This window comes from Malaclemys terrapin, chromosome 3 (assembly GCF_027887155.1).
Source record: "Malaclemys terrapin pileata isolate rMalTer1 chromosome 3, rMalTer1.hap1, whole genome shotgun sequence".
NCBI classification, from domain to species: Eukaryota; Metazoa; Chordata; order Testudines; family Emydidae; genus Malaclemys; species Malaclemys terrapin.
The window spans coordinates 200,741,666-200,769,334 of NC_071507.1; the positions used below are offsets into that span (position 1 = coordinate 200,741,666).

Genomic DNA, 27,669 nt, shown 5'->3' on the forward strand with positions numbered 1-27,669 from the left:
TCTCATGTCGTGTCCATCACCAGGGTATCCGAGTGCCTTACAGAGCCAGAAAAATTCAAGGAGATTGATGCCTGCCAGGTGGCGTTAAAAAAAATTGCACATGTAACTTTTTAATTATCTTAATTATTTTGTTTTCCTTTATTTTTTATGAGCGGGTTAATGTGTTATTTGGGAAGCAAGTGCCGTCCGCAGTTGGAGCTGATTCTTATCATGCTTACATTGAAGTAAATCAGTAGTAACTTCAGTGGAGTTACATCGAAGTAAAATCTGAGTAAGTGAGATCCGAATCAAGCCCAATGTGTGTGGCTCTACTAACAGGGATACAGCAAAATCTTCCACTCCTGCATCACGTGACAAAGCTGTGAGTGTGGACTTATTTGTATTCTCTCTGCTCTGCAGATGACACTTCTTTTGGACTGCCTGCTCTCTTGCCATCACCTGCTTCTGAAGAAAAGCACCTAGTAAAGAATGTCAAGATGCAGTCACTTTTAAATATGCAGTATAATATGCCCTCATTTCTTTATAGGGTTTTTTAAAAAACATGTCAGTTCCTAAGGAGGTGCCAGCCAGGCAGTACTAGAGTCTCCTCTGGCTGCCCACAGAACAGTTACAGCCTGGCCATCAGTAGTGCAACCTTTAGAAGAGGAGGGGGAGGGATAGCTCAGTGGTTTGAGTATTGGCCTGCTAAACCCAGGGTTGTGAGTTCAGTCCTTGAGGGGGCTACTTAGGGATCTGGGGCAAAATCAGTACTTGGTCCTGCTAGTGAAGGCAGGGGGCTGGACTCAATGACCTTCAAGGTCCCTTCCAGTTCTAGGAGATAGGATATCTCCATTAATTTAAGAGGAAAGGGAGTTTGTTTTTCATGGCTCATTCAACCCCTGGCCCATGGGTTGACTTCAGTGGCTGGTAATTTTTGCCCACCACAAACTGGGCTGAAATCTCTAGCTTATTTCACACATCCATTAGTCAGATATCACATCCTGATGTTCCATGTCTCTATCTAGGAATGTATTTAGCACCCATCATTGTATTATCTGAGCACCTCACAGACACTGATGGACTTATCCTCACAATACCTGCATGAGGTGGAGAAGTATCCAGTTGAGCACAGTGGTCTATACTTTCGGTCCTCATTTGCTTTACAGTGTTGTCTGCATGCTGTTAAGGGGTTGTCAGAGTTTAACCCAAAGGCAGATACATTTCCACATTACTGGATGGAATGGACGGCGCACTCAGGAGCCAGGTTTGTCAGGACATGGCTCTTTCGTGAATTGCATGAGCATTCAGCACAGCCTGGGTCTGCTCAAGCTTCTGGAAGCATCTAGTTCACGCAGGACATGCTCCCAGGCTGACATTATATCCTCTCATTTGCATAGTCACTCACATATGAGTAATGTGACACATTTATAAGCCCAATGGCCTGAAGCTCCAGAGGGAAAAGAGCGCTCTACTTGGTAAAAAGGGGAAGGTGCTGTCATAGATTTATTTGCATATGCTACCCAATTCCTACAATTCTTCTAGTGACACTTGTGGAGTCACCATAACTAGACATGAACATGGCCGGTCATGGGCTCACAGAGAAGGGACACAGCTCTGACTGTGCAGCAAAGCAGGATTCTACCTAAGAGCATGAAGTGTTCTTGGTTCCCTTTCCATAGGGACTTAACTGCAAAAGATGATCCAGAGGGCAGCAGCAGAGCTAGATGGACTCCAGGGAGGTCTTACCTCCACAGCATCTTAATAAAGCTGATCACTATGCTGAGTGAGATGGTGGTATTTCTGCATGGGACTAAGCAAGCATCTTCCTTCAGACTGGAGACAGACCTCCAAAGGGATACTTGAATGCTGCTACTTGCTGATCCAAACCCTGAGTGGGTTTTGGTGGACAGGTGAGGTGGTGCAGTCAAGGGACTATCATAGAAGAATAGGGTTGGAAGAGACCTTAGGAGGTCATCTAGTCCAACCCCCCCTGCTCAAAGAAGGACCAACCCCAACTAAATCATCCCAGCCAGGGCTTTGTCAAGCCGGGCATTAAAAACCTCTATGGATGTAGATTCCACCACCTCCCTAGGTAACCCATTCCAGTGCTTCACCACCCTCCTAGTGAAATAGTGTTTCCTAATATCCAACCTAGACCTCTCCCACTGCAACTTGAGACCATTGCTCCTTGTTCTATCATCTGCCACCGCTGAGAACAGCTGAGCTCCATCCCTCTTTGGAACCCCCCTTCAGGTAGTTGAAGGCTGCTAGCAAATCCCCCCTCACTCTTCTCTTCTGCAGATTAAATCAGCCCATTTCCCTCAGCCTCTCCTCATAAGTCATGTGTCCCAGGCCCCTAATCATTTTTGTTGCCCTCCACTGGACTCTCCAATTTGTCAACATCCCTTCTGTAGTGGAGGGCCCAAAACTGGATGCAATACTTGAGATGTGGCCTCAACAGTGCTGAATAAAGGGGAATAATCACTTCCCTCAATCTGCTGGCAATGCTCCTACTAATGCAGCCCAATATGCCATTAGCCTTCTTGGCAACAAGGGCACACTGTTGACTCATATCCAGCTTCTCATCCACTCTCATACACTGCTGCTTAGCCAGTTGGTCCCCAGCCTGTAGCAGTGCGTGGGATTCTTCTGTTCTAATTGCAGGACTCTGCACTTGTCCTTGTTGAACCTCATCAGATTTCTTTTGGCCCAATCCTCCAATTTGTCTACTCTGGACCCTATCCCTATGCTCCAGCATATCTACCTCTCCCCCCAGCTTAGTGTCATCTGTGATCTTGCTGAGGGTGAAATCCATCCCATCATCCAGACCATGTTGAACAAAACCAGCCACAGGACTGACCCCTGGGGTACTCCGCTTGATACTGGCTGCCAACTAGACATCGAGCCGTTGATCACTACCCATTGAGCCCAATGATCTAGCCAGCTTTCTATCCACCATTCATCCAATCCATACTTGTTTTAACTTTCTGGCAAGAATACTATCACCTGTGGGATATTCTCACTGGTGGAAGGGAAGGGAGTTAGACAGATTATTACCAAAGTTACCGGAAGAGGGGAAATATTTTACTCTTTATTTGCATATATAGTCTACCGTTCTCCTCCTTCCCCCCCCCCCCCATTAATGTGTCTTTGTTTGTACACAGTCTTGGAACACCTGTGAATGGGGATGTTCTACCTTCTAAGGGCACCAAGGAAGGGTGCATTTTGTTTTTCCCAGTTTCTGGATCAGTGGTTGAGCTGGGTTAGTTATTTGTCAAGAGAAATCATAGATGTATTGAACCCAACTCTTTTAGCCTCTGTTAGCCAATTGGCAGAAGGGTTACACCTACCCTTATAGAAGTGTGCGTAGCTTGTATGCTAGTGTCTTGTCTACTGGGATAAAGCCTCTCCCTGTAGGTACAATCATGAGTATTTCCATTTCTTTTTAACAAAACCTGTCAGAAAAGAACAGCTGAGCATTTTGGAAAACGTTGATTTGAATTCTGCTATCAATTACATTGTTCATGCAAACCTATCTGCTTCAGTGAGGCTGAGTAGGTATAAATAGGAGAGCAAAATTTGGCTCATTGTCTCTAGAAATATTTCTGCTGATGTATTTCATAGTTTAGGGTGTGTAGGGATTATCCGCTAATCTCTTTTTTTTATTTTAAGGAACATTTTCCATGAAAACAGGTGAAGTTTCACTTTTGAGTTCATCGCCAGCTATTTACTCTTCACCCGAAGTCCTAACCTTCTATAATATCATGGCCATCATCATAGCAGCCAATTATGATGCTTCTAAAAGAACTATTATTATTTGTAACATTAGCTCTTAGAAACACTTTGATGGGGTCTGTCAGACCTTCTTTGCCCTCCACCTAGGAAAACCCCACTCAGCCTTGGGCACCAACATGACTTAGTCCTCCAGGAGCCTAGAAGGACTGGATAGAGGCAATAACCAATCAGAAGCCAGCAGACTAGTAAAAAAGGCTTGCCTGCTTCACCTCCATGGGAGTGCTGGGTGAGGCTGGGATAGAAGAAGAACCCTGGGGCCAGTTCAAAGGGACTTTGTTTAAAGCGCTGTGATGTTTTGTGTTTGTTTACTAGTTTAAAGGTGCAGAGCCTAAGGGTACGTCTTCACAACCTGCCAGGTCGGCGGGCAGAGATTGATCCAGCGGGGATCGATTTATCGTGTCTAGTCTAAATGCGATAAATCGATCCCCGAGCACTCTCCCGTCGACTCCAGCTCGGCGAGAAGCGCAGGCAGAGTCGACGGGGGAGCGGCAGCAGTTGACTCACCGTAGTGAAGACACTGCGGTAAGTCGATCTAAGTACGTCGACTTCAGCTATGTTATTCTAGTTCCATGACTTCCCTACTGGAGTACACAACCTCTCGAACTATGACTTTAGCTGACGAATTAGCAGCAGGAATCTAGGAAGCTCCTACTCAATGAATATCCTGTTTCCTGCAAATGTCCCCCAGCAATGCAAAAAGTGCAAGAAAAATAGACCTATATTGTCCAGAAACAGATTTGTCTGAAGGGAATTCGCAGCCAAATAAAAAAAGTACTCAGCTTTGTTAAAGTAGCGATAAATGTCATGATTCTTGTTTACTCTGAGGCTGCTTTCCACTGCTGTGGAACTGTAAAGAGACCTCACAGAGGACCTAAATTATATGTACACTCACTTTAAGTGCCTTTATCACGTCAGTGAGGCATAGAGCCAGGGCCAGCTCCAGGCACCAGCCCACCAAGCTTGTGCTTGGGGCGGCACCTGGAACGGGGCGGCGCGGTGCGGCGCTCCAGCTCCAGGGAGAGCGGGACCACTGCTGGGCTCGCCGCCCTCCCCCCGGTGCTCTGGCCGCCGGGGAGAGCGGGACCACTGCTGGGCTCGCCACCCTCCCCCCGATGCTCTGGCTGCCGGGGAGAGCGGAGCCCCGGCCGGGGCTCACCACCCTCCCCCCGGGGCTCCGGCCGCCCTCCCCTAATGCACGGGGGGGGCAGCCGGAGGCTTTTTTGCCTGGGGCGGCAAAAAAGCCAGAGCCGGCCCTGCATAGAGCAGCTTTAATGTAAATGAGAATCAAGAACAAGGTTGTTAACAGACTTTTCACTGACAGCAGTCTTGTTAAAACATTGTGATTATTTAAAAAAAAACCATTGAACCCAATATAAATTACTTAAATCTGGAGTAGGGTGACCAGACAGCAAGTGTGAAAAATCAGAACAGAGGATGGGGGGCAATAGGAGCCTATAGAAGAAAAAGACCCAAAAATCGGGACTGTCCCTATAAAATCGGGACATCTGGTCACCGTCATCTGGAGCTACTAGTAGCGATACGTGCTGGCGTTGTCAGGAAACGGATGCCGATTTGGTTCATATGCTTTGGAGTTGGCTCAATATAATCTGATTCTGGAAGAAGGTCAATAGTGAGCTTCATTTTTTATGTCATCTGACATTGTGCTTAAAGGCGAATATGCTGTTTTGGGGTCTTGATTATTCCAAAAAGTTCTGGCTGTGCAGAGCCCTGATAGCAGCTAAAAGATTTATTCTTCAGTATTGGAAGTCAACATCCAGTCCAATGATAGAAGAATAGTATACAGATATAGCTGTGCTGGCATGCATGGCAAAGATCTCCTTCTGCAGTAAAAATGATAAGTGAACAGACTTTGTAGAAATGGTGGATAAATTGGTGGGCTGGGTTATGACTTTCTTCTGGTGCCTTCTTTCCTCCCTCTTCCTTTTCTTCTTTCTGCTTTTTTCCCCCCTTCCCTCTGTTTGTCTCCTCTCTATTTGTATTGCCTTTTATATCATTTGTATTTTGTTGTGTGTGGAAAAGCTAATATGATTGATAGTTTTATCCTTTTGTATGGTAACTGACAGTGGTGTGTGGGGAGGGAGGGGTATTATGGTTTGCTATATAAAAATTACATTTTATAAAATGTTTAAAAGACAGGATGTTCTGTGGAACTCGTCACTAAATATAACCAAATCCAAAAGCTTAGTACAGATTAGACATTTATATGATTGAAAGGTTGAAATTCACCCCAGGGAAAGGAGAAGCACAAGGTCCATGTGCCACATAAGTCCTCCAAATATGGCTTATATAGTGCATAGACTCTTTAAATTACAATGGCGCTCTAAATTCCAGCTATCACATCAGCAGCGATAGATCCCGTCTGGATTAGAAGGTGCACAAGAGAAAGGGAGGTCACTGGCAGCCCCCCACCAGACCCCAGGGAGTTGTCATGAAGGCCTCAAGTCAGAAAAGTGTCCAGCACTTAAGTACATACCTAACTTTAAGCAAGTGCTTAAATCCCACAATGACATTTAAGCAATGCTTAATGTTAAACACATGCTTAAGTGCTGTCCTGAAGAGCGATGGATTTATGCACTTACTTAAGTCCCTTCCCAAATATGATCTAGTGTGGAGGAACCTTGACCAGCAGTCACAAAATCCATATTGTGAGGCCTCAACTCAAGTGGGATTTAAGTGGTGCACAGATCTTGCGCTTGTCCTGTGCCCCGCAGCGAATTTCACCCTGGCGAATGAATAGTTGCCATCACCATCTGGTACAGCCAAGGTCTTACTCTGATGAACTGGTGCCATTGCCTAGAAAAAAAATTGGGAGACACTGATATAAAAGTGAATTGTAGGTTTGCAGGGTCTGAAGGTTTTTTTACATTAAGGCAAGAGTGCTGCTAATAATAGAAGCAAATACTAAGTCAGTTTGATTGTAAATCGGCTAAATAAACAGACCTACTTTGTTCAGTTTGTCATTATAAGGGATGTAACATGAAATCCTGCTAAACAAATAAATGATAGAGGTATAAACCTGTTAGAAAGAATTAATGTACTTCACACCAAGGCTATGCATTTCAGCATTCTTCCCTGCACTTCCAGAATTGATCACCACTGAAGTAAGCATTACCAATCATGTAAATTTAAGATTATATCATTCGATCCAACTGAATTATGTTTACATAACCCCCTTTAAGCACCCTGAGAAAATAATAGCTCGGGGAAATATCCTCTCGTTAATTTTAAGATGCTTTAAGGAATCTATGCATTTCAACTCCTTCTGATGGAACTTTGGCTATGCAAGATTTGTCTAATCAATTGGAGACAGTCATATATAGATTTTCAGATTTATTTCTACTTTGAAAGCAACCCTCCTATGAAACAAATCACCCTGCTGAAAAGGTGGCTCTTGAATGATGGTGCATGTTGTGGCTGAGGATTCTATACGTGGCATGTTTTCCCAGTTCACCAGCAGCTTTTTATCTGCTACACTCAGCATTTTAGTATTGGTACAGCAATTAAGGAGCGGGCATGGAGAGGGGAATCAAGTTGCACCATTTCTGACTCATGCATCGTCATTTAGCTTTGACAGCAGCCACATCGCAAGAAAACAGAGACCTGAATCTAGAATGACTAGGTGTGTGATTTTAAGGATGGCAAGTACAGCAGCAAAACACAATGCTGTTTTGATTTTTATAAACTACATTAAAGTGAGGGTCTTCAGAGAGGGATAAAACATTCACGTACTATTTTGTTTCCCACCCGTAAACTGCGCAAAGACGACATCGAAGTAGTAGGTGGAATAAGTATATGCCTGATGTCTCGTCACAAAGTTATTTAATTCACTAGAAGGGACACTTTTCATGCAGCAGCATCTTATTTACAGCGAATGACTTCTTTATGCTTCCTGTAAACATCAGAAGCAATTTCTGATCAATTCCAATCCAGGAGCAGCAAACCAACCATATCACCTGAGCTGTTTAAATGAATTCATTATCAACTATACTGCAATTTTTCCTTTGATTTTCTTCAGATCACATTTGGAAGCATTATTCTTGTGAGTTTTCTTTTCAGGATATATATATATATATTTTAAATCTCCTAGGAAGGGCTATTTTTTTTTTAACTTTATTATCCTTGACCTGGAGTACCTTTGATTCTATTGTACTACAGGCTTTGTTATTGTATATCACTAACAATTGTGATAACACAAACAGTCCAAACAGCAGGTAAGAACTTGTTGAAATTCAGATCACAGATTTATCAATGTAACTGTTTGAAAAAGGAACCCGTAATTTTTCTATGACCTCTGGGCCTCTCTTTACTGGAATGAATGCTCTCCATGAAGTAGTAGAAAAAATGAAATATTGTTTGCCATTTTAATTGAATCTACTACTGCCTTGTTATCAAAGGAATTGTCTCTTGCTGACCGCATATAAAACATAGCACAAGAACTGATATTGGTCATTCAAAGCATAAAATCCTGCAGTGCTGGAAAGGCGATTTGAGATGTAACAGCAGTTAGCATATTTTCTTGTTTTCGGTTTTAGATGCTGAAAATGACGGTGAAATAGTTTATTTGGGGTGGTTCTGAATTTGTTTGAGGAGGCCTCCGTCACAGTCAGAGGTCTACCTAATGTACTGTAATACAACTCCTAATACAATGCAATGGGTAGTAATGAGACGCTTTAGATATTCGTTGGAAAAGTAACACAGCAAAACACAAAATGCCCAGTAAGTTCATGGGATGTAGAAGACGACTTGTGGGAGGGTCATGAAGGGTCAAGTGACACCTCCCCCCCGCCCAGCAGTCGACTGCCACCCCCCAGCAGATGAGAAGAGGCGGGGCCAGAGCCGGAAGTGAAGGGGCGGGGCCATAACTTCTTCCAGACACGCTGCCTGGGAGAGCGCCTGGCTGCTGTCGCAACAGCAGGCTGTCCCCCCGCCTAGGCTCAGCTTCTGGGGACAGGAGCCGACTCTGAGCACGCTGGAGGTCAGGGGGGCTCCGACTTGCTCAGCTGCTATCCCGGAAGCCAAGCCCAGGCAGGAGGCAGCCCACTGCTGCCACAGCCAGCCACTCTCCCGGGTGGCTGCTGCGCTGCACCAGACAGCATCCAGAAGTGGCTCTATCCTGCTCCCTGCCCGGCTATGCTGCCAGGAAGAGCAGCCGAATGTGCCGGGAGGGGAGCCGGTGCAGCGCCCCCCCCCACAGACACACAAGTAACGTGAGGTGTGGAGGGGACGGGGAGAAGGCAAGTGAGGAGGTCACGTGTCCTCCCCTTTAGTTGGAGGGGGGCACCAGTTGTCTAACTAATTTTGTTTCAGAAGTTGGAGGAAGTAACCAGAAGTACAGTCAAGTTAGACTTGATTCAGACTAACTGGGAGGAATTGGTTGGGAATCTGAAAGCAATTTGGGTGAAAATGATCATGAAATGATAGATTTCATGATTCTAGGGAAAGGAAGGCATGAGAGCAGCAGAATAAGGATAATGGACTTCTAAAAAGCAGACTTGAACAAAGTCAGAGAACTGGTAGATATGGTCCTTTGGGGAAAAAATTTAAGGGAAAAAGATGTGCAGGAAAGCTGGCAGTTTCTCAAAGAGACAGTATTAAAGGCACAACATCAAACTATCCTGTTGTGAGGAAAGGTAGGAAAAATAAGAAGAGGCCAATATGGCTGTATCAGGAGCTCTTTAATGGCCTGAAAATCAAAAAGGAATCCTACAAAAGTGGAAACGTGGACAAATTGCTAAGGAGGAGTACAAAAGACTAGCACAAGCACGTAGGGACAAAATCAGAGAGGCTCAGGCACAAAAGGTATCTACACTATCACTTTTGTCGGTAAAACTTTTGTCTGTCAGGGGTGTGGGGGGGGGGGGAAAGACCCCTGACCTATATAAGTTTCACTGGCAAAAGTGCTGGTGTCGGCTCTCCTGCTGACATACCTACGCCCGCTCTCTGGGGATGGTTTAATTATGCCAGCTGGAGAGCTCTCTCCTGCCGGCAAAGAGCAGCTACAGGGGAGACCTTACAGCGGCACAGCTATGTAGTGTAGACATAGCCTAAGTTACACCTAGCAAGGGAGATAAAACGCAATATGAAGAGGTTTTATGACTACATTAGGAGCAAGAGAAACGTGAAGGAAAGTGTAGGTCCCCTACTTAGTAGAAAAGGAGAGTTAATAATGGACAATATCAGAAGGCTGAAATTTTAATGCCTATTTTGCTTCGGTGTTTACTAAAAGATAAACTGTCACCAGATACTTAACCCAATTGTTATTAACAATTAGGGGAAAGGACAAGTTAAAACATATTTAGATAAGTTAGATATATTCAAGTGGGCAGGGCCTGATTCATCCTAGGGCAGGGGTTCTCACCCTTCTTCATTCTGAGGCCCGCCCAAAATACTATAAAAACTCAACGGCCCACTTGTGCCACAACAACTGTTTTTCTGCATATAAAAGCCAGGGTCGGCGTTAGGGGGTAACAAGCAGGGCACTTGCTCACGGCCCCATACCACAGGGTTCCCCGTGAAGCTAAGTTGCTCAGGCTTCAGCTTCAGCCCCAGGGGGCAGGGCCCTGGGCTTCAATCCCATGCGGTGGGGCTTTGGCTTTCTGCCCTGGGCCCCATTAAGTTTGCTTGGTGGACCCCCTGAAACCTGATCGTGGCCTGCCAGGGGGCCTTGGACCACTGGTTGAGAACCAGTGACTTAGGGTACTTAAGGTACTAGCTGAAGCAATCTCAGAACCATTAGCAATTATCTTTGAGAGCTCATGGAGGATGGGTGAGGTCCCACAGGACTGGAGACGGGTAAACATAGTACCAATATTTTAAAAGGGGAACAAAGAGGACCCAGGGAATTATAGACCAGTCAGCCTAACTTCAATACTTGGGAAGATCCTGGAACTAATTATTAAACAATCCGTTTGTAAGTACCTAGAGAATAATAGGATTATAAGGAATAGCCAACATGGATTTGTCAAGTTAGATCATGCCAAACCAATCTAATTTCCTTCTTTGACAGGGTTACTGACCTAGTAGATAGGGGGAAGCTATGAACGTGATGTATCTTGTTTTTAAAGCAAGGCTTTTGACACAGTCCCACATGACATTCTCATAGGCAAGCTAGGGAAATGTGATCTGGATGAAATTGCTATAAAGTGAGTGCACAACTGATTGGAAGACTGTACCCGAAGAGTAGTCATCAGCAATTCGCTATCAAACTGGGGGCGGGGGTATCTAGTGTGATCCCACACGGGTCTGTCCTGAGTCCAGTCCTAGTCAATATTTTCATTAATGACTTGGATAATGGAGTATAGAGTATCATTATAAAATTTGCAGGTGACACCAAGCTGGCAGGGGTTGATAGCACTTGGGAGGACAGGATTAGAATTGAAAAGAACCTTGACAAATTGGAGACTTTGGTCTGAACGCAACAAGATGATAGTCAATAAAGTACTACATTAGGAAGAAAAAATCAAATGGCTATGCAATAGTACTGCTGAAAAGGATCTAGGGGTTATAGTGGATCATAAATTTAATGAGCCAAGAATGTGATGCAGTTACCAAAAAAGCTACTGTCATGCTGAGGTGTATTAATAGGAGTGTCGTATATAAGACACAGGGGGTAATTGTTCCACTGTACTCGGCAGTGGTGAGGCCTCATCTGGAGCACTGTGTCCAGTTCTGACCACCACACTTTCAGAAAGATGTGGATAAACTGGAGAGAGTCCAGAGGAGAGCAACAAAAACAATTAAAAAGTGACAAAGAATCCTGTGGCACCTTATAGACTGACGGATGTATTGGAGCATAAGCTTTCGTGAGTGAATACCCACTTCATCAGACGCAAAACAATTAAAGTTTTCAAAAACGTGGCCTATGAGGAAAGGTTAAAAAAATTGGATATGGATAAGAATGCAGAGGGAGGACTTGATAACAGTCATCTAATATGTTAAGGGCTGCTACAAAGAGGACAGTGATCAATTGTTCTCCATGTCCACCGAAGATAAGAAAAGAAGTAATGGGCTTAATCTACAGCAAAGGAGATTTAGGTCAGATATTAGGGAAAACTTTCTAGCTATAAGGATAGTTAAGCACTAGAATAACTCTCCAAGGGAGGATGTTGAATCCCATAACTGGAGGTTTCTAAGAACAGTTTAGACAAACAGGGATGGTCAAGGTCAGGGGTAGGCAACCTATGGCACGCGTGCCAAAGGCGGCACACGAGCTGATTTTCAGTGCACTCGCACTCACACTCACACAGTGGCCACTGGTCCAGGAGGCTCTGCATTTGAATCTAATTTTAAATGAAGCTTCTTAAACATTTTAAAAACCTTATTTACTTTACATACAACAATAGTTTAGTTCTATATTATAGACTTATAGAAAGAGACCTTCTAAAAATGTTAAAATGTATTCCTAGCACGCGAAACCTGAATAAATGAAGACTCGGCACACCACTTCTGAAAGGTTGCCGACCCCTGATCTAGGTATACTTGATTCTTGCTCAGCACTGGGCACTGGACTAGATAACCTCTTAAGGTCCCTTCCAGCCCTAGATTTCTATAATTTGAGTCAACCCATGAAAATTCTTGAAGCCAATCTGTAGCCTGTGATTTCTGAAAACAGATAATTCTCCCATGCAAAAGGCTGGGGACCTCAGTGATATGACAGAGAACCAGAGTGAGCCGCTTTCCTCAGCATTGGTCCGTTTCCGTTTCCTCCACGTCAGGTGTCCACAGACATCCCCATTGTTTACTATTGAACTCAGGGAATGAAAGAGCACAGAAGAGAACCAGTGTACGGAGGATAAAAAATTGGATTCAGTGACGACAGAGAGCTCCATCGGGTCTTGTCCCAGATGTACCACAGAGCTAGAGTGGAGCAAAGAATTACTTAGTAGAGCCGTTCAAGGTAGCAATAAATAGAATAGTCTGTTTCAGCCACACTTCCTCTCTGTCCTTCTTGGGAAAGCTGTGGGCAATATTCCATCTTCCTTGTTGATTAAAATCCTTTGCAATCGATCCAATTTCCTGTTATCCAGGAAGCCAGTGTCAGAGCAGGAGGCCACAAATGCACCTGTGCTCTCACTCACTCTGCAGATGGTCATGAGAGGCAGCCTGTGTGTAGGAACCAGGCTTAGTATGGCTTCAGAAACCCAGGGGTGAAGCACTTCTCCACTTGGGTGGGAGTTATTGGTGCCTTCTAGTTAGAGCAGAGCACTAGCTCTCCTGAAACACACCAATGTACAACCCCCCATCAAGAAACCATCTCTTGATGCTAACATCCTATCCAAGTTCAAACCTACCATTTCTTGGGAAGATGATCAAGAAGGCGAAATGGTCGTTACCTTCTGATCTGGTTGCGAAACCCAACAGATGCTGAGATTGTGAGCTTGTCAGGTAGATGGCCTCCTTCAAGTTACAGATCCAAAACAGCTTTCCATGTTGATGTTAGATCAGTCCACCTGCATTCAGTATCTCTAACCACAAAATGAGAGGCTGCAGGGGAATGGGATTGAAATAGTGGTTTTGTTCTCTCCGTTGGGGCAGATTTAAATCAGTAGGTACATGGGAAAATTATTCATCAGCCCAGAGAGTTCTGCCAAATGGAGTCCCTGTGATTCCGGTTTTATCCCTTTGGTTGTCTGATACACATGTGAAGCCATGCCAAGTACCAGTAAAGTGGTATGGACTGAGATACTATGAGGACATTTTTAAATTAAACTAGCACCGAGCAGCCCATTGTGCAAGGTGCTCTCTACATGCACATCGTACGGGAAAGGCTGGCAATCTAAACAGAAAAGAGTGGGGAGAGGAAACGGAGGTGTAGTGACTTGCTCAAGTCTATGGCAGAGTTTGCAGTAGAGCCAGGATCTTCTGTGCCCCAATCTAGTACCCTACCCACTGCCTCCACTCTAGATTGAGATGGTAATGTCCTCCCACTGTCCCACTGGCTGAGCTCACAGACTGATGTGCAAGTCAGTGAAGACTCATATGGGTTAAGACATAAGCATTAGGAATTGGGCCGACGTGCCATTTTGAGATTTTCACCTGTTCTTTGGTACCTTGGTTTACTGGGGCACTTATAAGGTTATCAACTGGGGGGAGGGATATCTCAGTGGTTTGCACATTGGCCTGCTAAACCCAGTGTTGTGAGCTCAATCCTTGAGGGGGCCATTTAGGGATCTAGGGCAACAATCTGTCTGGGGATGGGTCCTGCTTTGAGTAGACAGTTGGAATAGACGACCTCCTAAGGTCCCTTCCAACCCTGACATTCTATGAACTTCAAAGTCATCAGGGGCCAGGTTTCAGCAGTGATCAAGAACGATTTCAATCATCTCCAAAATCTTTGGGAGCGGCAGCCTTTAATCCCAGATATGGACACAGCAACCCATGCCTTTATAATCCCAGTGCTACATTACTGCAGCACTCTTTAGCTGGGATTTCCCTTCAGAAATCACCCACAGACTGCAGCTGTTGCAGAACACAGAAGCACGTCTGCTCAGGGGCCTTTACAAGAATCAGTAATGTTGTCACTCCATGACTTCGACTGTCAGCATATAGGCCAGCGAGGGTGCTTTAAGGTTTCACCACGGGTGGAATTCACCTCTATGCAGACAGCTAATGCATGGTTTATGCAATGCTTTAAACCCACAAAATAAGGCTTAAATGGGACTTAAGTGGGGCATAGTCCTCCTGTACCCCCTTAGTTTATAAAGATCTAAATAATATAACTCTACCTAAGGAATTGCCTATTTTTCTATGTCCTATTATGCTTATTGAGATCAACAAGATTGAAACTGGTGACCCTTCTTAGGTAAAGGACCAGAGACTGTTTCATTACACCAATATAAATTGAGAGTAACTCCACTGACTTTCTCAGAATTAGTCCTGGTTTATTCCCATGTAACTGAGCTCAGAATCTGGCCTATAAACCTGAAAGAGCAGGAGGCAGTTATCTCTGCCATTCTTCATCCTAGCATCTGTTAAGGCAAGGCTGAAAAATTCATATTCATTCCAAGCTTGTTTTGTTAGTCACAATGGAATGAGACTTAAACAATTGTTCTTTTTCCAGTCCCCTTTCTGACTATGTACTGGGGCATGTTTCCATCTCTCTCTTGCTCTCTCTCTCTTTTTAATCAGTAAATTGTTCAATTAACATAGTATTTGTTATTAATTATGTGTTAATGAATATATAGAACTGCCGAGCATTTGACTAAGGGAAAGGATAGATTAGTGCTGGTTAAAGCAGCAGCCTGAGATCAAGGAGATTAGGTTCTATTCTTGGTGGATTCCCTGGATCATCTAAGATAAGTAATTTAACATCTGTGCCTCAGTTTCACATATGCAAAATAGGGATAATTCTCCCTTCTTTACTGTGGTGTTTGATTTAATTAATGTCTGTGAAGAAGCACTTTGAAGTCCTTGGATGGAAGATGCTAGAGATGTTTTTGAGCAGCTGCCATTCCCACGGTCTCCCGAACACAGTCTACCTACTTCATAGAGTCCAAACTAATCTTCTCCTTGGTTTTATTAGCACAGAAATGAATAATAGTAACAACATAAAATTCAGCTCAAATCATCTCCACAGGCTTATCTGCTCCTAGGGCTGCTACCCCAACTTTTCTCAGTCCACACCCTAAGTCCAGTTTTTCTAGAGACCCACCTCCATCTCTCCTAGAACTGGGCGGGGTAGTGAGCCTCTTGCCTCAGTTGGTGAGCAGACCCCACTTAACCCTTTCCTAGCAGGCTAAAAGAGAGAGGAGTATTTTGTTGCTAACCCACTGGATTAGGAGTTAGGTGCTCTGAGTTCAAGTCCTGTCTTTGCCACACGCTTCTTGTGTGACCTTGAGCAAATCACCTAATCGTTCTGTGCCTCAGTTTCCCACGTGTCAAATTGATATGATTATAATATTTCTTTTCACCCACCGTATTTCTTTGTCTTACTCTATTTAAAATATTGCCAAGAGTTCAAAAATCGTGCATCAGGTCCACAGAAAATCATGAGATTTTAAAAATAATAAATTGTAGGTTCTCTTTATTTGCCTTCTGGTTTTGAGCTTTGAAGTTTCATGTTCTCAAGCTTTTCTCTGTGAGAACTAGAGGCAGAAATATACTTTGATTCTCACATAATCACATTACTTCAGAAACTGAGATTTTAAGGAACAATAGAGACTATCATGAGACTCATCATAACTTTGAGATTTATGTAGATTAATCTGTAAACTCTTCAGAGTGTGGACTGTCTCTTAATACGTACAGCATTTAGCACAAAAGGGGTATTTAGCTGGGACTTCTAAGAATTACCATAATACAAATAACATTAATAACAATCAACAGCTGCTAATAGGGTGAGAGATTTCGGGCCAGACTGTTACTGCTTTATTTATTTATTTATTTATTTATTTATTTGTGTATTTATTTATTGTATTAGCCCATCTTAGAAACCAGTTCTTCCTCTATACAGACTTCACTTTTCTGAAGCTTTGTCACTTTAATTTGTAAATGATACCATTGCAATATATCACTTACACTGAGTTACATGGGGTTGAACCAAATGTCAGTGTAGAGCAATGAACCATTTTTGTTATTTGTTACTGTAGTGTAAGTTTATGTTGATTACTCTAAGTATCACTTTTGAAAGTTAACTAGCATTAAAGTGTTGATAATTCCCCACTTTTGCAATCATATTTGCATAGTGTAGAACAGAGTTGAGGAGAAAAAATTATCTTAAGTGCTGTTTTTCATCAGCCCTGTCAGTCTCTTACTGTTTGCTTCATCTTGGTATATGGGGCATTCTGTGACAAATGGTTGTGACATTTTTCATCTAAGCTTTGCATTATTATATAATAATCTTGTTCTTTCTCATGAGTGCACCCTTTACATGTAGTGGGGGAAGGGGGGCAGAGATCTGTTTTACAAAAATCTTGCCTACATTTATAAATCCTTTCCCTCCCCACCTTCACAAAACAGTAGCAGCAGAAATGCTGCCGGTTTTCCTGTGGGCTCGGTCCTCCCCTCATTGAAATCAATGACAAAATTCCCAATATATCGAGTCTAATACATAAGAAGTGTGGGCGCTTTCTGTTCTGCCCTCATTGTCTGTCAGAATATTACTGAACAGAACATGTACAATTATTATCACAGGCCAGATTCTCCCTCATTTATCTCTTCAGTGAAGTCCCCCCGATTTAGACATAGGATGACCAGATAGCAAGTCTGAAAAATCAGGACACTTTTTTTTCAGGGGAGGGACGGGGGACTGTATAGTTGCATATATAAGACACAGCCCCTAATACAGGGACGGTCCCAATAATATCAGGACATCTGGTTACCCTATTTATACCTGTATAAGTGAGAGGACAATCGGGCTTTACCGTTTTATTGCAGCAATACTTGTAAAAGATACTGAAACATTTCCTAAGCATTAAAAGCCAAGAAATTAAATCCCCAGCATTCGGAAATGCAGCATGAATAAGATATCTCCATAGCTATTTCTCCCTCAGTTACATCTCCCCTTGGTTTTGTAACCACATTTAGGATCTAAATTTATTCCTATTTATATTAGTAAATACAAGAATAATAATAGTGCCTGGCATTTATAGAGTGCTTTTTACTTTCAACACCTTTTTTATACATTTTCTAATTCATCCTTAGTCCTATTACTAATTAAGATTTTACTTTATCGCGTGTGTGTGTGTGTGTGTGTGTGTGTGTGTGTGTGTGTGTGTGTGTGTGTGTGTGTGGCATCTTATATTTTGCAAAAATAATTGTACATGAGTTACTAATTTATAGTAAGTAGCTACTTGAATTCAGAAGATTTCAAATTTGCTTCCAGGAAATATTACGTTTTTTGAAATGTTTGGCTTCTCTGCTAGTATTTATCTTTCTGCTTGCCTCACACTTCTTGCATGCAAGTACAATATAGAACATGTTATGCTTTGCATTAATAACAGCCCAATAAAAACAGACAATATTCTTAGTTAACTATGTGTTGAGTTATGTAGATCCTAATTCTACTGCATTAGCAATGAAAGGAAAGCAGATATTTTGTCCTTACTAAAAAACAAATTCTGTGATACAAATGCAAACCGACATATGGTAAAAATTGCCTGCAGCTCTGCTGATTTACAGCACTGTCTTCACTCACAGATAATTCATTAAAAAATCAATTTCATACTGTGTGTGTGTGTATGTGTGTGTATATATAAATTAAAAATGTACTTGTATAAATACCAGTCTATGAAGGTATTACATAGCTTTTCATACAGATGAGAGGGGGAAAAAACCCTAAAATATATGGCCACCAGAAGAAAAAGCGAAGGTATCATTAGAATTCATCCTTCAATACAGGTCAGGATTGTGGGTTAGATAGCACAGCTTTTAAATCTACTACCTGAACCATCTGCTGTGCAGTACAAGTTGAATCTGCTTATGTGAAACACAACTATGCAGACATTTATATTGTGGTATACAGCACAAAAGGGAATAGAAAAGTGCCTGATTCAGGGCTCTCTCACTGACCACGGGAACAATGGGAGTAACTATAATGTATGCTCCTGGAGATAGCAATATAAAACCTAAGGATATCAAGGCCATTTGCACTGTAACCAGCGCAGCTTTCAAAACAAATAGCAAATTTTAAAAAAAGGATTTTTTTTATTTTGAATTTTTACCACAATTTCATAAAATAACGATTCATTTAAAAACTGTAAGGAGGAAAAAATGCCCCTGATGAAAAATGACTTTGGGCAACATCAGACAACTTCAAAATATTAATAGCCAACTTATATTTGGCTATTTGGATGGTAAGGGGAAGCCCTGAAATCTCTCCCTTAAATCCCATACTCTCTTCTCCAAAGTATGTGTTACTAGGACCAAAACGTTCAGTAACTTCCTAGTCAGAGAATGTATTTTCCCTTTTTCTAGTATCGTTTACTAAATGTGATGCGCTGTTCACTTTGATCCACAGCTTTGAGATCTGTGCATGATTTCTTCCCCTCTAGGGAAATACACAAATCAATCACTGCATACAGGAGACAACATTTTTCCTGTATGGCCTCTCTACAGCAGGTGAAATATTGTTGAAAAATGGCGGGAGGGGAATAAGTATGTGGAATAGGGAAAGTGCACCATCATCTCCCTTCCAAAGTAAAATCCAGTAGTAAGAACAGATGTAAACAAAAACTAGAGTGTTTGCAAAAAACATTAAGATGAAATGGCTGCTGTTCTGTTTGAAAATATGAGAAGGAATGAGACTCTCCATCTGTTCATCCTGATCTGACTCCCATTGAAGTCAATGGCAGAACTTCAAGGGGCCAGGCTGGCCCATTTTCTATGGCAATCTCAGAAGATGTTGTGCGTTGCTGGCGAGGACACACTTTGTCGCTGTTAAATCCATGTGAAATTTTCAAATTAAATATGAACTAAACTGAAAAGTGAGAATAAAATAAACTTTTATTCCAGACTAAGAGTGTCCACATCAGGGGTTATACTGGGACAATTTAGCAGTATATTTATCCAGTATAATTATGCTGGTAAGTTTTCCCATGTAGAACAGCTCTAAGATTGAAGTCCCAGTATCCAGACTGTTACCACAGATTACAGAGCTTTTCTTCCTGTAGCTTGGACTGGAGTGAGGTAGTTTTGTATCTATATAACTTCTTTTCCCCCTTATTATGATTTGTAAGGGCTTTGCTTCCCTCCCCTGCCCCCTTACTGGGCAATTTACCTGGCTTCTGAACAAGAAAAGCTTGGGGTTTTTTGTTGTTTTGTTTTTATTTTTGACTTTGTCTTTTCGTTTGTTTTCCCTTGCCAAGGTATATGCCTGGCTCTTTACATGGTCCCTAGAAACTCTGCAAAATTAAAATGTGAAAATTATAGGGTGAATTTTAGGTTACCGTTTCCAGAAAACAGATCCTCATGTCACATTGAATCAGCCATCTGAAGGAATTAACAATTTAGTATGTGATCAATGGACACACGTTACGTCAGAATAACACACTTTCTCAAAATGGTTGAAATGTTCACTGTTATGCTAATTCCTTTTACAGAATGAATCGTTAATTCTAAATACAAAAGCTGGCATAGAGTATGTTGCTACAGGATATGTTTTTTAGTTTAAAACATAAATAAATCGGTTGCACCATAAGAGTGCTGGCCCCTAACTCAGAAGCCAATGGATCATAATCATCCTCTCCTAGGGATGCTATTTCTTTACAGTTCCGCCTCTGGGCTTAGATCCCTTCCTCCAAGTTGCCCAGTGCATCCTGCCTAGTCTGTTTCAGTCCTGTTTAGATTGTAAACTCTTTGGTGCTCAGATTGTCTGTATTGTGTTTCTTGTGCAGCACTGAACACATTCCAGGTGCTTAACAAAAAATAAATAAATAAAAAATGATTATATAGGGTCTCATTCTGCACTGCTTGTACACCCAAAATTCCCAGAGAAATCAGGACCAGACCCATTGTGAATTATTATTTATTTTTAGGATACCGTTTCTGTTTATAACCTGGCCCACTCCTTCCTCAGGCAAAACACCCCTGGATGTCCAGTGTAAATTGTTAGCTGTAACATAATTTATAGTTCATGGGGCAAAACTATAGCATCCGCTGAAGTCAAGCGGATGAAAAGAAAGAGAATTTACACATTGCCATTGATTCGCTTCACATTCTCGGTGAATGATTCCTCCAAAGTCATCTGCACTGTCGATACTTACAGAGCTCGTCTTACTGGGTTTTGTGTGTGTGTGTGAATTGCTCATACATCGTTCCAATAGGGCCCAATCCTGCCATACTCAGACTGAGTACCCTGAACTGCGGTTGACATCCCCTTGCAGGATTGGGACATTGAGTCTCATTTAGTTAGATGATTGATATTCAGGGGATACATCACTTGTTCACAAATCATAGGTCTGGCTTTGCATGTGGGGGTTGGGGTGGAGGGGGGGGTTGCTAGTGTCATTAAAAGGAGCAATTCTAAACCCATCTTAACTCACTTTGAAACCCTTCCCCATCCCACATTGTGTTAATACATAGGTCATGTATGAGCCCTCAAGGGATAGCCGGAATTAGGCTTGCAAAAGGGATGCAGCATCTTTTTGAAGAGAATGTACACAGATGTCGTGCCATATGGACCAATTTTCAGAGTAACAGCCGTGTTAGTCTGTATCCGCAAAAAGAAGAACAGGAGTACTTGTGGCACCTTAGAGACTAACAAATTTATTAGAGCATAAGCTTTCGTGGACTACAGCCCACTTCTTCGGATGCATATAGAATGGAACATATAATGAGGAGATATATATACACACATACAGAGAGCATAAACAGGTGGGAGTTGTCTTACTAAGTATGTATGTGTGTATATATATCTCCTCATTATATGTTCCATTCTATATGCATCCGAAGAAGTGGGCTGTAGTCCACGAAAGCTTATGCTCTAATAAATTTGTTAGTCTCTAAGGTGCCACAAGTACTCCTGTTCTTCTTCATATGGACCAAGAGAATTCTGGCCAATTGGGTCTTTAGGAGTTTTATTGTGTAATTTCTTAATGTGTTAATATTTTGGGGCCCAGGGAGGGAGTGGATCATCACTTAAGCCCCAAGGATTTATGTTTTAAAAGACCATAATGTATTTTCAAGCACATTATCAGGGAAGGCTCTAAATATCCACAGAAAATACGATGAGGCATTGGGGTGGGGTGTTAGCTAGAAAAGTCCTTAAGGGTACATTTTAGCTATTAATTGTGTTGGTTTATAATCTGAGGCACTCCATCTAGACCTGCAAAATAGAAACAAGTAGAGCCAATGACCAGCACAAGACTAGTCATGTGAGTAAGGGCTGCAGTCAGACAACCTGGACTTCAGTCAGCCGCTGGCTGGCTGTTTAATTTTTGGGTGAGTCATTTGATCTCTCCGTTCTTCAGTTTCCCTACCTGTAAAATGGGGTTAATCGTACTTACCTTACTGCAGTGCTGTGAGGCGTCATTCATATTTGCAAAGTGCTTTGACGGACGGTGATCCAGAATGGCGAAACATCATGGCTAAAAGGAGCAGAAATGGTGATTTTGGGGAGAGTTGTCTGAAATTAAAGCTTCCTTTGCACCCAGGCAAACAGTAATCTCACACACGATATGTATATTTATTTTTAAGGAATATAACTCAGCTTTGTATAAACTGTGTGAGTGCAGAATTACGCCCTTGGACATCAATTGGAGCTAGTAATGCAGCATTCTCATCACATTGCTATTACTGTTGGCTTCTGATACTCAAAACCTCAGATTGTGTAGGTGTGGTGTGCAATTTGTTTGAATTGTGAACAGCTTAAAGCAGCCTTATGAAATTCTACTTGTAACTTCGTTTTACCAGGCAAATACTATGTCATTTGTTTCATCATCTGTCATTATGGTAAATGAGAGACAAGATGGGTGAGGTAGTATCTTTTACTGGACCAACTTCTGTTGGTGAGAGAGACAAGCTGTGGCGCATACACGGAGCTCTTCTTCAGCTCTTAACAATACTGTATAGGTTATGATAAATGGCAGACAAATAGACTGGGTGCCTAGGCTGGTAACTTTTTGTAACCTTTATCCAAGTTTGATTACAAGCGAACTCTTCTGACTTATTGGGTCAGATGAAAGTGCCAGCAACTTAGGTATCATTGTAATTATATTTATTATTAATGGAAACAAAATGCCATTAACAGCAGTGAGGGAGAAGGAACCAAGAGCTGTAGGTCATCTGTACATGGCACCTCTGTGTGTGTAGTGTTGTGTTCAGGATGTGCAGTGAGTGTGCGCGGGTGTAAGTGTAACCCACTGGTTACTTGCACATGCTTGTGTGTTCAAGGTGTGCAGTGCCTGCTTGTGTGTTTTCTGTAGTATTACTGAATGCATCTTCCAGGCCTTAACTTGAAAACAAAAATCTATTTGTGCCTCTCTAGATAAAGAGGCTATGTTGGTGATTCAATGCAATATACATGTTTTAAATAAGTTGAATAACAGAATGACCCCTGCTTCTGTGGCTAGATCCCGGTAACTGGTACATGCCTTTGATACCCTGTGAATGGTGAGGGGTTTCCTCTCTTATTTACAGCCTGTTTTACCCATTCTGGGTGCCACTGCTGTATAACGCAGACAAGGTTATACGCTATAACAGTACACACAAGAAGGATCAGTGATTCAGTGTAGACACGTGTGTGTTACTTATCTCCAGTATACATCTGGAGCTTATCGTGAGCCAAAACGTGCCCTTCTCCTTGAAATTCACCTTGAATGCAGTGAGATGGGATATTTTTTCCCCTCCCTTCCCTGACAATTGTCAGTGGAGAGGCTGCAAAAAAAGCTAAAAAAGCCACTGCAGCCTGAATGCAGCCCTGGCAGCTGGCAGCTCTACTCTACTGCAGTGATGTCAGCTGCAAAACCCGGCCACCTCCACTACCACCCCCCAGCCCCCGTCATGAGCAGCAATCAAACTCCTATCCGCACCCCCCCCAAGTCACAAGAATAAGAATAATGACAGCAGCAGGGCAATGAAATCAGCCAGGGATGATGAGTGGTGGAGGAGGAGGCTGAGCTTGAACCAAAACAAAATCCTCAACATAAAAATAAACCCAGATCTCCACAGCTGCGTCAAACCCATCCCAATACATAAAATCAAAAATGAATGGTGATCTGTAAGGGACATGCTAAAGGCTCGGTGCATTCATTTGCCTCAGCCAAGGGGCTGCAAACTCCCCTCTCTCTCTCTCTCAGAGTGGCTGGCTGAGTAGGTGGGACATTGCATGTGACTTTCTTGCAAGGTGAAACTGCAGGAGAGGCAGTGAGGATGGCCTCTCCTAGGTTGCTTCTGGGGCCGGGGAGGAGGGGAGATGAGATGGGGTGGGGTGGGCTGGAGGATCTTTCCCTCGACTCTGCTGTTTGATGCTCTGTTATCTCCTGGTTTTAAAACCATCTTTGCCATGGACAACACCCTGGGCATAAAATAAAGAAAGGAGCGTCTCCCAGCCCGGAGCACAGAGAGGAGGGATGCAGGGGACTGGACTCGATGACCTCTCGAGGTCCCTTCCAGTCCTATAATCTATGAATCTATGAGGGCAAAGGAGTGCGAGGCGCCTGTGAGTGATGGAGGGGGCGGGGGGCTGGAGGGGCTGAGGAGGGGGGGGATTTTTTTATTATTATTTTTGATTGCGAGGATTATTTTCAGTTTGCTTTCGGTGCAGGGAGTCCGCAGATGTGTCTTTTTTTTTTTTTTTTTTTTTTTGGCTGAATCCTTTCAAGGGGGGAGAGAAGGGGGAAAAAAAGTGGATCAACATCACGGAAGGAGGACAGTGAGCAAGCTCAGGGCTGGCTAAGGATAAATGGGATGACAGTGACACCCCTCCCGGCTCGTCTCTTCTTTGCCTCTCCAAAGCGCCGGTCCTCGCTCCGGCTTCTCTGCGCGCAGCTCCTGGCTCTCAGTAGGTTGCTAAATGCGCGACGCAGCCTGGTGACTTTTCCCCCACCCTTTAATATAGATTCTGCTTCTGTTTTGCAGCCTTTTGCCTTCCGATCCAGGTCTTCTCCCGCCTCCCATGCATGCTAAGATTTAACCAGAGGCTGCTCTTGTTTTACCTAGGGGGATGGTCTGCACCTTGGAGAGCAGCATCTTTCCTCTCCCTGGCTCTGGGCGGAGTGACTTTCCCTTGGCTTGTCTTAGCGTCCGTGATTTTTTTCCTTTTCCTCTTTCTTCTCCATGTAGATGTCTGTTTTTGGAGGTGCCCGGGACTGCAGTTTGCCAGCTGCACCCAACCATGTCTGCCCCCCCACCCCCAAACAGCCAAGGGATTATGCAAGCAAAAGATACCTGAATCGCCTTCTGCACCAGCCCCGGGACTGGATGGAGAAACTCAGAACCCGGCCAGCCTAGTGCGTCGGGGCACGGAGCTGTGTAAGGAGGGTGTTTCGCGTGGAGCTTCGTTTGCTCCTCTGTGTTTGTGGATTGCATTGCGGGGGGGGGGGGTGTTGAGATGCTGCATTAACGGCTAGGCTTGCTTAAAACTGTAAGACAAAATGCATTGGGTTTGCAATAGCTCCCTCACCCACTGAGCCAGCCAGGCCCCCTCCCACCCATCCAGCCCTCTTCGGGCGCGGGCTGGACCGGTGGGGAAGGGGAGCTGCTGAGATGCTCCGCCTGCGCGAGGAGGCTCGAAAGAGGTAAACGCTGGTCCGAGGTGTGGGTGTGTGGAACTGCTTGGTCCCCCCCCCCGTTTGTATAGAGGGGAGCACGGGGCTGTGGGCGGTCGGGGGGGGCGAGGGGATGGAGTAGGGGGGGTTATAGACAGGATGTAGCGGGGGGATACAATCTACCCCCCCTTTCTTCTTCTTCTGAGCGATGGAGGAGTCTTTTGCCTTAGGGAGGTATGTAGCCAGGGTGGATGCTACAGAAAATGATTCTATTTCATTTGTCTATTTCTGTTTCTTTCTGTTGGTCTCTCTCTTAATGATCTATGCTCATTATACTTGTGTGACCTTTGAAATCAAAGCCCAGGGTATTGCTCGTAAGGTGCATTGGCTGGAAAGGGATTTGGAGAAGGTGTCTGTGATGCACCCTGGCAATCTCTCTCTCTCTCTCTCTCCCTCCCTTCTTCCCTCCCTCCCTCTCTCTCTCTCTCTCTCTCTCTCTCTCTGCTGCATTTTGCATGAGCTATCTAGGTCATTAGCATTTTAGCGTATGCAAGACTTGACAAAGCTGATGAGAAGCCAGATGGGCCCCTCTCCTATTTTTTTGCACCACTTGGGACCTGAGCTAAAGGATTGACTGCAGCAGGCAAACGGGGAAGGTTTATCACTCTCACCCAGGCCCCTTTATTCCAGCACATCGGCTTTGCGGAAAAGCAGCAAAGCGCACACGGTGCCTTGCAGAGGGTAGGTAACGGGACGAGCCTGCAGCCACCGATCGCTTCCTTCTTCCCCCCTTTTTTCCTTCCTTTCTCCCCCGTTCCTTTTGCACGGCTGGCTGAGTGGGTGTCTGCAGCTGTGTAGCAGCCATTGCAGGGCTGTTCATTGTCTGTGTGTCTGGGGGAGCAGGGTGGGTGGGAGAAACAGGGGAAGGAAGGGTGGGCCCCCCCCCGCAATTGAAAAGAGACAGAAGCTCGCCGCAAACAGGAGCAAGGAGAACAAAGACAACCATTCAAATGCATGGCATGTTATCCCATTGTCTGTGTGTCCCTGGCGCGGGGGAGGCGGTGGGTGCGAGGGAGGTAGTGTGTGTGTGTGTGGGGGGGGGTGTTGTTGCTTTTCTTTTTCCCTCTCTCTCTTTTTATCCTCCCTCCCCCCTTTTTTTATTCCTTCTTCCCCTTCCTTCCTCCCGAGGAAAGGCCCCTCTCTCCGTGTTCACAGCGGACCTTGATTTAAATGTCCATACAATTAAGGCACGCGGTGAATGCCAAGAACGAGGCTGAATAGCATCGATCCGAGAGCCAGGAAAAGACAACTGCAGGGTGCTGCACCAGGGGTGTGTGTGTGTGTGTGTGTGTGTGTGTGTGTGTGTGTGTGTGTGTGTGTGTGTGTGTGTGTGTGAGAGAGAGAGAGAGAGAGAGAGACAGCGATTACACCGAGTCTGTCTAATCTAACTGTAATGCAATCTCATCTTTTTTTTTCCAAATAAATTATACATGTATATGCAATAAAACATGCATATATATAAATATCTGTGAGCATTATACATCGGTAAAGTGTGTCTGTGTATATAGATGTGTGCGGGTGTGGGTGGGTGTGTGCAATACAAATAGACATAGATGCGATTATGTACTTGTATGTTACATGCGGTTTTTAAATTTGCAAATGAGTTGCCATTTCTGCAGACTAGGGGACCTTTTTTAAAAAAAACTCAGCTCCTTGACCATGTTTCTATGGTGAGGAGGTATCTGTCCCTTCGCCATCATCTCTCTCTCACACACACGCTCTTTTACTGCAGATAGCTCTGTTGGGAAATCAAATATTCAGCTGTCACAGAGATCTGGATGTGACATGCATCTAGTTATCGTTAGGAAAGAGCTGCTCCGTGCAATGCCTCCTCCCCCCCCCCCCCACTTTGTTTTAAATAGTTTGTTTTAAAATGTGAAATTGATCTTGATCACTATGACTTGCTGAAAATTCATGGGGGAGGGGAGAGGGACAGCCGGACTACTAGGAAAGCCTTTTTCGGTGCCTGTTTTTGTATCTTCCCCTTTAATCCTTATAATGTAAATCAAAAGTGTCTGGGGCAGATTTATGTCTGCAGGATCAGGCGGTGTGTAAATCTCTTGGAAGGATAAACATGTCATTTGTTTCCTTTGTATGGTAATGCTGCCCCCCCACCCCCAACAGCTGCCCCAGCCATGCATCCTCTCTACAAAAGGTCCCAATTACGCTCCAGAAGTGACCCATCATCTGCCTCATTATTCCCTAGCCCAGACCCAGGGAAGGAGAGGGCTGGGGGTGATGGGAGGTGGTGTGTTTATGTGTATGCGTAGGAGGAGGGGGGGAACGCAAACCGAATTATTTACAGGATCAGAGGAGGAGGAGGCTGGAGAAGATCAGGGGAAGGCGGATGGAGACGAGGGATGAAGAATTGCACAGGCAGAGGCGGGAGGACAGGACGCTTGAGGGCGCAGGGTCAGCACCGTGGGTACAGAGCCTGCATGACACTTGGGTATCAGCTCGTGAGGCCTAGCCGGGGGGAATCAAAGGCGGCGCAGACTAGAAAGGGTTTGAAGCGTGGGTGTGGGTGTAAATCTCTTCATCATTCAGAAGGATCCGCCCCCCCTTCTATGCCCCACACAGGGGCAGCAGCAGTGGGGGGCTCCCCAGCTTTGGGGCTGTTGAAATCATTCAATCCAGAGCAATCAACAGCCAGAGGCGTTAACCCGGCTGC

General features: G+C 44.0%; 1 long non-coding RNA gene across 1 annotated transcript; it reads right to left on the bottom strand.

Moving 5' to 3' along the window:
- Positions 1 to 6,034: 6,034 nt before the first annotated feature.
- LOC128834740 (uncharacterized) lies at positions 6,035 to 24,929 on the bottom strand. The gene is made up of 3 exons (XR_008444478.1): positions 24,619 to 24,929; positions 21,738 to 21,818; positions 6,035 to 6,588 (listed from the first exon to the last, which is right to left on the bottom strand). It is a non-coding gene; the product is annotated as an uncharacterized LOC128834740 (long non-coding RNA).
- Positions 24,930 to 27,669: the final 2,740 nt, after the last annotated feature.